Source organism: Lonchura striata, chromosome 9 (genome assembly GCF_050655825.1).
Source record: "Lonchura striata isolate lonStrDom1 chromosome 9, ASM5065582v1, whole genome shotgun sequence".
Taxonomy (NCBI): domain Eukaryota; kingdom Metazoa; phylum Chordata; class Aves; order Passeriformes; family Estrildidae; genus Lonchura; species Lonchura striata.
In genome coordinates, this window is record NC_140711.1 from 30,141,074 (window position 1) to 30,155,634 (window position 14,561).

Sequence of the window (14,561 nt, forward strand, 5' to 3'; positions counted from 1 at the left end):
GGGATCACGGAATCACAGCACGGTGTGGGATGGAAGGGACACCAACGGATGGCAGGGACACCTCCCACTGGCCCAGGAGCTCCAGCCCCAGGGTCCAGCCCGGCCTTGGGCACCTCCAGGGATCCAGGGGCAGCCCCAGCTGCTCTGGGAATCCCATCCCAGCCCTCCCCACCCTCTCAGGGAACAATCCCTAACTCCCAGTATCCCATCCAGCCCAATCTCCCTGCTGGCAGTGGGACTTCGTTCCCCCTTCTCCTGGCACTCCCATTCCTCATGAACATTTCCTCTCCAGCTTCCAACACTGGAAGGTTTCTCTTCTCCAAAGTAATTTTTCTTGAGCTCCTTGCTCCAAAAGGTTCTTGCCATATTAGACAAACCCTTCAAACAGCTACTTTTTTACTGTAAAAAGCTCCAGTATGCCATCAAATGTCACCTTCTTGCACCAAAAATGACCTGAATCCTGTGTGCAGGAAATAATCAATTGCTTTCTGATTAAAAGATGCTCTTTTTGAATGAAATATGCCCTTAGTGAGGCACAACCACTTGTGATTTAGGCCAAAGGATTTATTTATTTACCTTTTCAAGGTGTAGAAAGCAAAGGGCTGAGTTTTACCCGAGGTGCTGAACAACACATTCACTTCCCAGCTACTGTGTCATGAATTTGATAAGGAACCATGGAGGAAAGTCAAAACAACCTCTCAAAACATGCAGGTATCATGTGAATCAGCTGCAAACTCCTCTTGGACACAAATCACTTCATTTCACTTGATATGTGTCTGTTCAGAGTCCTGCCAAAAGAGAAATGTGTTATTAAATGAATCATGTTCATCTGCTCTGAACTGGCTCCAATTCCTTGAAATCTGAGCATCTCAGTTTGCAACAGTGAAAAACAGGGTCTTAAATTACAAGGCTTCACTGGAAAAGTAGTTGTGCAACAAATTGGAGAGCTTCAGTGACAAACTTGAGGATTTCAGTGACACACTCCAGTGTTTTTGTAAAAAATGTGAGCGTTTCAGTGACAAGCTCAAGGGTTTTTGAAAAAAAAAAAAAAACAAACCTCAGGGACTTCAGTGAAAAACTCAAGGGTTTCTGTAAAAAATTCAAGAGTTTCAGTGACAAACTCAAGGATTTTGTAACAAACTCCATGGTTTCTGAGACAAACTCGAGGATTTCTGTGACAAACTTGAGGATTTCATTGCCACTTGAGGGAGCTCAAAGGTAATTGTCCTTGCAGAGCCACCTGGAATTTCCTAATTCCAGGGAGACAATTTCTATCCACAGGTCAAACGGATAACTTCGGGAAGCAAAGCTAAATGGAGCCCGGGGTTGTGTTTATCTTGTTCTGTGTAACATCAGGCTCTTTATCAGAGAGCAGGAAATTACAGCCACGCATCCAGAATATATAACAGGAGGAAAAGACGCTCTTCCATTTGCCAATTCCCAATATTTGCCTTTCCCCCAATCACCCCCACCTTCACCTTGCTGTGGCTGAGATGCTCCTGTGAGCTCAGCCCTGATTCCCACATGCACTGCAGTGTTTATGTCCCAGATAAACACAGTGGATTGCTCTGAAACTCAGCCTTTAGAATGTTGATTAGAGATGCAGTTGCTGCCTCCCCATAAATCAGAGCACTTAAAGTGCCATATGATCCCAAATGCTGTGGTTAGCAGCAGCAAATGGAGGAAATGCTGTGTACAGGACTTTATGGGGGCCATAAAACCCTTGTGCCTGTGGCCTCCCCTCCTTGCACAGATCAATCAGGTGCAGGGAGCACTCAGGACAGCAAACACTCCCAGGAAACAAGGAGGAGTTTCAGGGTTCAGCTGCTCAGTTATTGCTGTCTTTGGGGAGACTGCAACGAAGCAGGAGCCGTGTTGCACATGTTAAATTGACTCCACCATCATTACCCCATTATCCATTTTCTGAAGGAAAAATCTCATGCTTCCTCCCTCCAAGGATGAAGGATGTGTCCCACACAGGCATGCAAACAGTTTTTAATCCCTCCATGTGCTGAGGAATGGGTTATTACAAACCTCTGTGTCTCACTCAAACGTTATTGGGCATTTATGCACCATCCCAAGACAAGCCTGACTCCTTCAAGGTGCTGGGAAGAGGCTGAGGAAGCTTTTTCTGCCCCATAAATCTCTCTGAGAGCAAAGATCCCGGCCTGAGGAAGCTCCTGTGGCTGGGAGGGATCCTGTGCCACAGCAAACAGCTCCTGCCTGTGCAGAGTCTCACTGAGCAGGGTGGGTTTATGGCTCCTTGTGCTAAATATTGTTCTGATCCTGCCTAAAATTCACAGCTCTTCTGTGACAGCTGCTGCCAGGCCCCTTCTCCAACAGCCAGCTCAGGTAATGGAGTGAAAACACTCCCTGGAGAGTGCAGGAGCACCATTAATGGTCTGTAGCTTCTCAGAAAATCCTCCATCAGAGGATTTTCTGATGTTCCAGGCACAGGCTGGACAGGGTGTGGAGCAGCCTGGTCCTCTGGAAGGTGTGGGATGAGATGATTTTAAGGTCTCTTCCCACCCAAACCAGTCTGGGAATTCAGAGCCTTGGGCTGTGGGGACTAGAACTGAATTTCTGGGTAACACTTGAACTTGGCTCCATGCACAGCTTTCCCTTTGTGCCTGTTTTCCTCAGGATACACAAATTCCTGGTGGATCTTAACAGTGCTAAGTTCTAAAAATCCCCAGGTTATTTGCTGGAAATACTGAATAACAGCTGCCCGAGAGCCACTGAGCATTTCCTGGATAGTTCATCTTGGAAAAGATGCCTTCTCAAAACATTTACACTTCTTAAAACTCTCCTGTTTCTTCCAGCAGGATGGACATGAAGGATTTCAGGACACGAAGGATGCCACAGGAATTTCAGGAGGCAGCTCTGATCCTGAATCAAATGCTGGAGGGTGGTGCCACCCAGGCTCAGTGTCCTGGGGGTGAAGGAAGCTCCCACCCTGGACAAGGCTCTGCTTCCCTCCCTGGCTGAAGGCCAAGGAGAGCTCATTGTCACCAGGGCTCCTCATCCCCTGGAGAAGGGAGTGCTGGCAATGGATGGGAGAGGGAACTGCTCCCACTGCCCCGGTGGCAGGGCTGCAGTGCCCCCCTGGCACCCCTGTAATCACAGAAACCATCAAACCACCCAGTTCCCAAACCAGGGCTGTGCCCACTGCCCAGCTGTGGGACACCCAAGGGTGCAGCTCCTCTCTCCAGGCCCCTGGCACCCCTGTAATCACAGAAACCATCAAACCACCCAGTTCCCAAACCAGGGCTGTGCCCACTGCCCAGCTGTGGGACACCCAAGGGTGCAGCTCCTCTCTCCAGGCCCCTGGCACCCCTGTAATCACAGAAACCATCAAATAATCCTGTTCCCAAACCAGGGCTGTGCCCACTGCCCAGCTGTGGGACACCCAAGGGTGCAGCTCCTCTCTCCAGGCTCCTGCAGGCCCCTCTCAGCTCTGTTCTCCCCCTCAGTTCATTCCAGAGCAGATCTCCTGCCAGCTCCAGCTTTTTTCCTGCCCACAGCTGAGCATTTTCTGCACATCCAGCAGCTCCTCCTCAGGCATTTCCTCTGCCCTCGAGAGGCTGAACTCTGCTGGAGGCTTTCCAAGACCTGGCTGAGGTGGGGTGGATTTCTTTCCTTCTCTCTGCTGCAGCCTGGAGAAGTTTCCAAGCAAACAACTTGATTCAGTGGTCCCGTTGTTCCCTGAGCTTTAATTCCTTTGCTGATACACCTGATCCCTCACTTCCAAATTCATTCCTCCCCTCAGTGGAATTCCTTCTCACCAGCTCTCCCAGGCCTTGGATCTGAGGAAATTCAAGTAAATCCTATCCCTGTAGTTGACATGGTTATGTTAAATATTCTCATTGGGTTGACATTGTTTAAAATAAAACAAAAAATGAAAAATCACAATTATTTCAATAGTCCTGAGTCATCTCCATGTATCCAGCTTTATCTCTGAATATGGGGCTTTGCTTCATAACCCCATGGGGAAAAAATTACAGAAAGCTCTAATTTTGAGGAAAAGAGATAAAGGGTGGGAAAGGGGGAGCACAATCATTTCCTTATAGGCAAAGAATTGGAAACAAGCTGGAGAGGGGAGGAAAATAACATTTCACAAACAGATAATTCAAATTAGAGGACAAGAAATTCTGCCCAAGTATTTGTTAAAGGGGCTGGAGAGAGAGATGAAATGTAATTTTCTTTTTCATTTCCTTCAAAGAGTGAATGAGAAACTATTCTGTACAGCAAAAAAAAAAAAAATCACTTGTGATCTAATTCTGAAAATATATTGTTTCCTTTAGAAGCATCTTACTCAACATTTGATTTCACAGTTTTACTCACAGATTACAATTCTTTGCATTTTTATATCCCTGACCTCCCCACCTTGTGGTTTCCAAGTGCAAACAATTTCCTCAATGTTATTCATGGCCTGGGAGAAGGAAAGGAGAGGGTTCACGTTGTTCCCCATAAATGACAAGTGAATAAATACAAGTGCTCCAGGTGAGTAACTGGAATATTCCCCTCACCTTTCCTGGCACCACAGCCAGCTCATCCCCACTCAGGACATGTGAAGGGAATTATTCCTAGCTCAGAGTTTCAAGGAAAGGTCATTCCATCTTCCCTGGCTTGGAAATTCTGTCATTTCTTGGGGACCTCCAGGACTCACCTTCTTCCCTCAAGGCAGGAAAATGGTGCTGTGCTTTTACCACCTGAGTCTGAGCTGGTCCTGGGCTCCACATGGTCCTTGAAAGGAGGAAAAGAACAGAACCCCTTGAAAAGAACCTGGTTTGAGCAGAAGGAAATGAGTAAAGCAAGTTCTCAGATGGTTTGAGTGGAAATTGTGCTGTGCTTGGAGAACCTTGCCCTCACAACTTGGTTTGTTTCTATTTTTTCCTCTTCCATTTAGGCAAATCCTGACTTCCATCCACCCCTTACCACCAGCACAAGGAATGATCCCAGAGACATGGGAGGCCACAAGGAGGTAAAATCCTCTCCTTGCTTCCAGTGGGAAATCATTCCCAATGATGTCAATATTTAAGTGACAGAATTGCACATATAAACCAAATTCTCCTTGGATGGGGAGGAGATCCCACCACACTGACCTGGCCATGGACAGCTCCTGTAGAATCTGCTTTGGTTACACTCAGAGGAGCTGAAATCCTTTTGAACCACAAGTTCTTTTTTCTTTTTAAAATCATCCCAGAATCCTTAAAGTTGGAAAAGATCTCCAGGACCATCAGCCCAGCTGTTAACCCAGCACTAAACCACATCCTCAGGATTTTTAAACACCTCCAGGGATGGGGACTCCACCACTACTCCCTGCATGGTAACCAGGAGATTAAACCAGATTAGAAGAAATAAATGAAGTTTTCTTTTTTCTCTTATCTGGAAGGAAAATACAGCTTTTTTTTTTTTTTTCCTGGATATTTGAGATCCACAACCACAAAGCATTCATAGAAAATACAACTCCAACTTCAAATATCTGACATCTGACAACAAGTGCCAAGGGCATGGCTCTGGAAAGCGATAGGGAATGGAAAATGGGGAGGGAAAACTGAACTCAGGAAAGGGAACAGATAAAAATCCTGCTTTAGAGAGCCATGCCAAGTAGGAACAGCCCATCCTGCAGCTGGAGTGTTTGCTTCCTTGTCTGAGTTTGCTGGCAAACCACAAACTCACACGTCTTATGTTCCACTCCAACAATAAGAGCTTTGGGGCAAGCCTTGGCTCCAGCACCCCCAGCTGAATTCCCTGGACCCAGCTGACATCGAGCCTGCTGGGAAAGGAGTCCTCATTCCTTTGGATTGCACCCCTGGGGCTCTGCCCAAGCCTCGTAACCACTGGCGTGTTTTGCTTGGCTCCCCTGAGTTTACACCCCTACCAAAAGAGGAGAAACAGCTGATGAGGGCTTTTAGAACTCCTTAAAATCTGATTATTGCAGGGAATTAGAGCCAGCAGATGCACTGGAGATAAGGGGCAGGACAAGCACATCTGAGCCCTGCTCTGGTGCTGCTGGGGAGGAGGGGTGGCACCACCACCAAAATTCAGATCACAGCTCTGACAGTCAGGGGTTCCAAATCCTCACAAGCCCAAACCTTTCTTTTCCAAAGTCACTTCACCAAAGTCATGCTGCAAGTTGGTCATAATTCATCAGCTTTGTATATATTTTTTTTTTTGTCTAGAATTCACATGTTCAAGTTTTCTCTTCCTTTTAAGGCTGCCTGTTCCTTCCCTGCTGAGCATTCCTGCCTCCAGCCTGAGCTGTCCCAACATCCTTTCAGCTTCTGCTCCACACATTCCCAGCCCATTTTCCTGCACCCACTTTCTGCTCACCAAGCAAAACTGGAGCTTTTTTATAAGCTTCTTACACTGACACCTGAAAGAGCAGTGCTGCTGTCAGCACATTCCCAGCCTTTCTTCCCTGGGAATATTTCCCAGAGCCAGCCTCACACCCTGTGTGCCCCAAAGGAGAAGTGATTTCCCTGCAAAGCTGAAGGGCTGGGATCCTCAGGGATCCCACCCAGCAGAAAGTGCCTGACAGTGGCTGTGGATGGTGTCCAGCAGCTCCTCGTGGCCCAGCAACCTTCCCCAAACACCGAGTGCTTCCAGGAAATGGGAAACAAACACAAATCCCACAGCACTGGGAAGAGGGCCTGGATGAATCACTGCTCCCCACACACACATCTTCAAGGAAATGAGGAAAAATAAACGGGTTCCAAGCAGCATAATTGGCTCCCTGGGGGCCTTGGCTGGGGGTTTATCCTCCAGCCACAGCATCCCAATCCCCATGGATGCAGTGCCTGGCTCAATCCCACTTTGGGGCTGGAAGAAAAGCAGCAGCAAGCAGCTCTGCTGACGCAGCAGCCTGCGGTGGATCTGGAAGAAAACCTTTGTGCTGTTGCAATGTTTTCCTTGTTGCTTTGTGCACTCTGCAAACAGACTTGGCAAGCAGGCATTGTTACCCTGGGATCCTCCCCCAGGGATTATTTGGGGTGTTTAATACCTGCCACAGCCATCCTGCATTTCTCTGAGCTGGCACTGAATGCTGGCCCTGAAGTGACAATTTATTCTCGGTTCTGTTGGCTCAGGATAAGCCTCAAAGCCAATAATGGTTATAAAAGTGTCCCCCTCCCAAAGTGTCCCACCCCCAGGGTTTGGGGATGCTCCTGCTGGTTCTTCCCATCACCTCTCAGCTAAGGGATATGCAAGAGAAAACAGGGATAAAATGTCTGAAATTCCTGTTCTGATCAACAGCTGGGAAGGTGCTTTAGCCCCCAGTCACTGCTGGCTCCATAACCAGGTTCTCTTTGGGGTGGAATCATGGAATGGTTTGGGATGGAAGGACCTTCAAGCTCATCCAGCCCCACCCCTGCCATGGGCAGGGACACCTCCCACTGCCCCAGGCTGCTCCAGCCTGGCCTTGGGCACTGCCAGGGATCCAGGGGCAGCCACAGCTGCTCTGGGAATTCCATCCCAGCCCCTCCCCACCCTCAGAGGGAGGAATTCCTTCCCAAGATCCCACCTAAATCTCTCCTCCTTTAGTTTAAAGCCATTCCCCTTTGTCCTGGCACTCCAGGTCCTTGTCCAAGGGTCCTCTCCAGCTCTTTCAGGTTCCCTTTAGGTCTTGGAAGGCCCCAATTAAATCTCCCCAGATCTTTCCCTTCTCCAGGCTGAACACTCCAACCTTCAGCCAACAGTCTGAGAAAAGTCTCCTGCAGCCAACTGCAGAAAATCCAACAGCTTCTTCAGTTCTGCATTTTTAGTTAATTAAGCAGATTGATCACAGAAACCCAAGTTGCTTTATCAGCAAGACTCACCTGAACAAGACTCTCCTAAACTCCTGCCCCTTCCTTGCTTTGGAAAGGAAACACAGCAACTGGAAAGATGGAAACACAGCAAAAATAAAAGAAGGAAGAATTCATTTGGTTAGATTTTTGGTATTCATCCTCTACCCCCTGATATTTCTTTTAACACACAACCTATTTCTGTTACTTTCTCCAGCTCATTGAAACCTTCTCTTGCTTTGTGTCAGAATTGTTTTCTGTTCCACTCACAATGAGCAATTAGATCATTCCTGCCAAAAATCTGGGTGAGTTCAGCACAGGTGCTGTGACTCTTCCCCTGGGATTGCCAGGCATTTCCTCTCCCAACCATGTGAAATATTAATATCACTCCCCTCCCTTTTAAGAGTCTTGCTATGAAATGGCAAATCAAACCTAAATCAAATTTAGGTATAAATTAGGTATCTGCTGCCACTCAAACGTTACTATCACTACAAATATGGAAAATTGATCAGTAGATTTAAGAAGTCTGGGAAAAAAATATTAAAAATAAATCTTGACCTTTGGAGCTGTTAGAATCAGTGCAATTCCCCCAGCAGCACCTTCTGAATGCAGCAGGAAAGTGGATCCTGGGCTTTGGATGAGGTGTCCTTGTGCCCTTCCAGTGGTGTCCCTGCAATTCAGGAGTTCTCCCCGTGAACAATTCCCCTGGGAAAGAGGCTCTGGAGCACAGCCAGGGGATTCGCCAGGGGAAGGAAAAGGGCTCTGTGGTGATGGGAGCATTTCCCATGATTGTGCTTTAAATACCCTCAGCACTCACTCCCCTCCCATTGTTCTCCTCTGGAATCAAGGGCAGCCAGGATCAGGGAAAAAAGGGAACCAAAATGTCAATACAGGTTGAAGCTTTCTGCAGGGAAACTCTGAATGGTTTACACAAAAAAAAGGGAAAGTTCTCCCTTTTTCCTTTATGTAAGAATTGCCCTTAAATTTTCTCTATTGGTTTGGATAATTAAATACTCAATTAAAAACCCTTTCAGAGGGAAAGGTGGATGATATCAGGGATTCAACCACAATATCACTTCAATCATGGGTTACACGCCTCTCACTAAATACATATACATATATATATATATATATATATATATGTATGTATTTATAATTTATGTAGATGTGGCAGTGTGTTGTTTGTGAACACATCACCAATCTAAAAATGCTAGCACCAGGCTCTTAACTAGCAGCAAATTATTTAATCTGGGATAATTTCATTCATCTCACTCATACAAATATTTCAGCACATTCTGTAACACCAATACCTGGAAGAATAAAATTCCACAACTCTGAAGGAATTTTTTTCTTTGGAAAAAAAAATTAACAAATCCATCCTGGACTTGGCTTTCTATTCTAAACCAAACCCAAACATTATAACCCCAAATCCCTCTCTGGGAGGGTGGGGAGGGGCTGGGATGGAATTCCCAGAGCAGCTGTGGCTGCCCCTGGATCTCTGGAAGTGTCCCAGGCCAGGCTGGAGCAGCCTGGGACAGTGGAAGTTATCCCTGCCCATGGCAAGGGCTGTGAATGAGAGATTTAAGATCCCTTCCAACCCATCCAGTCTGGAATTCCATGATTCTGTGAACACTGGAAGGTACCAAAGGCCCATTTTCCAAGCCAGAACCACCATTTAGACATGAAGCTCTTCCCATTTCCATTTGCTGTCTCTCCTAAAAACTCTCACTCTGTAGGAAAACCACTAAACATCAGTGCCCATTGCAGCTTTTCTGGTCCATTGCTCCAGTGGAGCACAGGGAATGGTGAGCACAGCCCTGGTCACTCCCTCCCTGGGATGGGGCTGGTGATGTGGTGGGGAAGCTGTGCCAGCTCACACCAACTCCCTCCCTCTTCCCAGGGATGAAAGTGGAGGAGCTTTCTCCTTGTAGTGCCTCCAGGGGGATGAAAGCTGCTGGGAATGACTGTGCCCCTCTCCTGCTCTCCACAAACTGTTCCTTGAGCCTGACATGTTTGGAAGTGCTTTGGGCAGCTGCTGACTGGATCAAAGCCACGCTGAGCTCACGGCTCTCGCCTCTCCCTTGGAGTCTGTGCAGGATAAACACTGGTCAGGCATCCAACACGCATGAAAAGCACCACACTGCCCACACTGAACTTTGCAAAAGCTGCCATTTTACCAGAGGTTTTCATCCAAATCTTCAGTTGGACTCCCCCATCCTCCTGCTGGTCAAGGCTGTGGAGAAATAAACACAGTGGTGCTGATACATTTCATGAGGAAACAAGGCCATGTTTGTCCTAACACCGTGACTAATCCAGGGGAAAAAGATCATTTTCTCAGAAGTTCTGGGAACACAGTGATGCAGAAAAGAACAAAGGAGGAGTTATTGCTAATCACAACCAAGAAAACGAGATTATTGTGAGATAGTTCACTGACCAATGAGAGATGAGAGAAACCAAACCATTCATCAGTATGGAAATGAGATTTTATCTACATTAATTGCTTAAAAGAACTGGACATAGCTGCTGTGATGTTTTAATTCCATGTCCATTTAATATCAGGCTAAAATGTAATCCTAGTTGATTTTTAAGTCCCAGGAGTGGTGCCTACAATAACCAGATATGAACTTTGCAATACAAACAAATCACAATGTGGATTTTGATTTGTTCTTTGATATTGTAGGGGTTCCAGAAGAATAACCTTTCTGTCTTTCATGCTGTCAGGGTGCTCAATCTGTTTCGATCACTTGGGTACTGGAAATCCTGCAGAAGAGTAAAATTAATAACCTGTGAATTATCATCACACATTTTATAGGTGAGCTGAAAATTGGGTAATAGAATTCCAGAATCATTAAGGCTGGAAAATATCTTCAACATCATAAAGTCCAATGAACAATTCCATGAGCAATTAATGTATCTACTGACATAAATACAGGCAATAAGTGTTTAACTTTGAGCAGATCTTTAAAAAACCTAAGTACAAAGTTCACATGTGAAGATAAAAGGCCACATTTAAGTTAATTAATCTCCCTGGAACACAAATTCTTCTTAGAACAGAATTGACAATAAATTCTACCTGTTTTCCACTCTAAATGACATGCCCAGCTACTCAAGGAAGGTCTCAATGAGGATTATTTTTGTGTTTTATTTTGTCTAAGAGATGTTAACAATTATTAAATAAATAATGTCAGGATCACCTTTGAGTGTGCCCAGAGCAGTGAGGGTGCAGGGCTGTCCCCACAGGAGTTTCTGTCCCTTTTGGGTTTTGATGAAAGGAACTGCAGAGCTCAGCACCCCCAGCTCCTGGAAAAGGGCACAGAGAGGGGATCCAGTGAGCAGGACATGGAAAATTCTCTCCTCTCTGAGGGGCCACTGTCACCTTGCAGAGAGGGGTGGCTGGTGAGACTGCGCTGAGGAATTTTGGTGAGAATCCCTCTGCTGTCCTCACCTTATATCAAACATCCCTGAGGCATCACCCCCTTGTTGTGCAAATATTTAATCCCTTCTCCAAACATTGTGCAACCAAACACCTGCCAAGTTATTGTGCTGTTGCAGCCCTCGTTTCACAGGGACTGAATCTTTACAGAATCAGTGTCAAAAAGTCAGCATTACAAGGGGATTTCTATTGCTATCAGGTAAGTAAATGTTAGCCTCAAACAAATAAAAGTTTTGTGGGGTGAGGGGTTGTGCCTCCACGTCCATCATCTGCCAGGAATTCCATCTGAACAGAGCTGTAGAGGCTTCATTTCAGATTCACACCTTTTAGGGATCTGCCCAAACATCTCTGCAGAGGCAGAACTGCTGCAAGAGCTGTCCAACAACCAAACATCCCAGCTGAGCTCCCCTGTGACAGCCATCAAGCACTCCAAAAAGCTAATATTCCCCTCAGCAGCTCAGCTCCAAAGGGCTGCTTTAATTACTGTTTGTTTTTAAACAGGCCTGAGCATGATCCCACATGCTTTTGTTACAGTTTCACAAGGCAACACAGTGATTTCAGGTTATTAACAGGGATTATTTACCGCCTGTGTTTATTCCTGGCTCTGGGTGATGGGATCTCACTGGGCATGGAAGGGATTTGTTTCTCTGGAAAGCTTTCTCTGTTCCATAGCAGCTCCAGAATTCAAAGGAAATTACCCCAAAGAGTTTTGCCAAATGTTCTGTGTCTCTCTCCAACATCAGGATCACAGTGATTGTCTGCAATGATTGACTCCCTGTTTATAATCCATGTCCTTTTACTTTCCTGGGATAAGGTCGTGGCAGGTTTATTCCAATTTCCTTGCAAAACAACATTTGGGGAAGTGCAATAAAAGAGGATCCTGTAAATGCTGACGTGCTTGGGAGTTTCTGTGCTTCTTTGTTTCACTGGGGTCACAAGGGGTTTTTTTTCTGTGTGGGAATGTCTAACACTGCAAAAGTATTGGTTTGATACAGTAAAAACACCAAAGTGAATGGCATGGGGCATTTAAGGTGACTTTACACCATCAGCCCTTCAGGCTGGAGGAGCCTCCCAGCACCAGCAGCAGAACTGCTGGTGGACAATTCACTGGGGAAGTGGAAACAGCAGCTAAAAGAGCCCAGAAACGCCATTTCAGTTGCATAGGACCTCGGCACACATTTTAAACCCAACATAAAAATACACAAAATAATGCACACAGCATCAATGAGCTTGTTTTGGCTAGAAGGTGTTACCAGACCTTCCTGGATGATTTAAATATTGTCCCTTAAAAGTCAGGTGCTGGGGTGACCTAATTATGGCCTTCCAGTACCTGAAAGGAGCTTCAAGAAAGATGGAAAAAGACAATTTGCAAGGGGCTGGAGTGACAGAATGGCTGCTGACACAAAATACAAATATTTCATTTAAATAAAAATCCTATCTGTGATTTAAAAATAATCAGAAGCCTTCAAACCTGAATTTTCCTGGAATAAATCAATATAAATTTTCTTCACTAAATCAATACCCATATTTTATTCCTATAGGTAAGGTCAGCCCAGAAATGCATTAAAAAGTGACCAATTCTTGATTAATCCAGCAAAATATTTGGAGAATAATTAAAAATAAATTATTGGGCTTTATTATTGAGAATAAGTCCCAAATAAGTTAAAATTAAGTAATAGAACTTGTTCATAACTACAACAAGATGGTGAAGTTAAAACTGGAAAAGTTGCACAACCAAATGAAGTGAATTTTGTCCAAATTCACTGTATTAAATTGCAGTCAGCTGGTAATGATTGTGAGTCAGTGAGGTCTGGTGTGTACAGGGGATATAGAAATCGCTCCAAATATGAAACTAATTAGGAATAATTGGCCTCTAAACAAGCACTTGATGTATGAAAAAGGAAAATGCAAACCTCAGAATGCTCTTTAGAGCCACTGCCTGAACCAAGCCTCGTTTGCAGTTCCAAAGGGTCCAAGTCAGCTGTGACAGAAGTGTGATGCAAACCACCTCGGGGGCTTCCCAGAATGTTCCTGGTTCCTGCAGGGGACAGAGAAGGGGACAGGGACAGAGCTCTGTGAGATGGAACTGGCACCAGCTCCGTCCTCTTTGCTGCAGCAAATGATGTGGGATGAGAGGGAAAAATACTGTGAAGGACAAAACCTACCTACACCACATTCTAATTAGCCAGAATATAGAGAATGATGGAATTATGGAATGGTTTGAGTTGGAAAGGACCTTAAATTCCATCCAGCCCCACCCCAGCCATGGCAGGGACACCTCCCACTGTCCCAGGTGCTCCAGCCCTGTCCAGCCTGGCCCTGGGCACTGCCAGGGATCCAGGGGCAGCCACAGCTGCTCTGGGCACCTGTGCCAGGACCTGCCCACTCTCCCAGACAGGAATTTTTCCCAATCTTCCATCCATCCCTTCCCTCTGGCAGTGGAGGTCATTCCCTGTGTCCTGTCCCTCTATCCCTTGGAAATAGTCTCCCTCCATCCTTCCTGTAGGCTCTTCAATGAAGCCACAAGTGAAATCACCCCAAAGCTTCTCCAAGGCTGAGCAATCCCAAATCTCCAGCCTTTCCTCCCAGCAGAGCTGCTCCATCCCTCTGATCATCCTCAGGACTCACTCCAGCAGTGGGTGCATCCTTCCAGGTCAGGTAATTCCCTCAGCTCCTTTGGCTCAGCTCTGACACACTGCAGAGCTTCATTTCACCCTCACCGCAGAGCCTGAAGCAACCTTGGCTCTTGAAGGATGCAATTCCAGCTTTTAAGGGTCCAAAACCCTCAGAGCTTAAAATAAATACATTCCCTAAATGTTGTGGAAGCACAAAACCTTGTGGAAGCACAAGACCTTGTGGAAGCACAAGACCTTGTGCTCGTACACAGTTACAAACATGCCCCAGCCTTGACCTGGACCTGTTCAGCATCTGAACTTCTGTTTTTCCCCAAGTCAAATTGTTTTGTAAATCCAGATCAACGGCAGACTACTGCAGCATGATCCCCGCAGCAGTGTAGGAGACTGCCCTGGGGTTGTCCCTGCTTTGTCACAGGGTTCAGTGCCCTTGTCACACTGACTCGGTTACTCCCTGGGGAGGAAGGAAACTGCCCTGTCACTGGGACAGCAGGAAAGGAAATGCATCCCAAGTCAGGGCTGGGGGCAGCGCCCCAGGGCTTGGCTCTGAGCCTGGCAGACTTTTTGTGACAAAGCCGCATTTAGAAGCTTTTACCTCTTTTTAAGAAACTCCCCCACAGCCGAAGCACCGAAGCCGTGAGTGTGAAACCCCTGCGCAGGGTGGGTTTAACCCCTTCCCTGAGCAGCGGGAGAAGCAGCTCCCGCCCC

The 14,561-nt window shown here is 46.3% G+C and overlaps 1 protein-coding gene across 41 annotated transcripts in view; it reads right to left on the reverse strand.

Annotated features, from left to right (window-relative positions):
* Positions 1-549: 549 nt before the first annotated feature.
* GFM1 (G elongation factor mitochondrial 1) overlaps positions 550-14,561 on the reverse strand; it is a 45,032-nt gene continuing 31,020 nt past the window's right edge. For 6 of the 41 annotated variants that reach the window (XM_085587405.1, XM_085587415.1, XM_085587407.1 and 3 more), the window contains 3 exons: positions 7,821-13,258; positions 4,670-4,746; positions 550-788 (listed from right to left, as the gene is read on the reverse strand). The gene's annotated coding sequence lies outside the window, so the exon portion shown is untranslated. Of the gene's footprint in view, positions 789-1,057; positions 13,259-14,561 lie in introns of all 41 variants that reach the window. The other 35 variants (XM_085587422.1, XM_085587433.1, XM_085587423.1 and 32 more) reach the window with 35 other exon arrangements.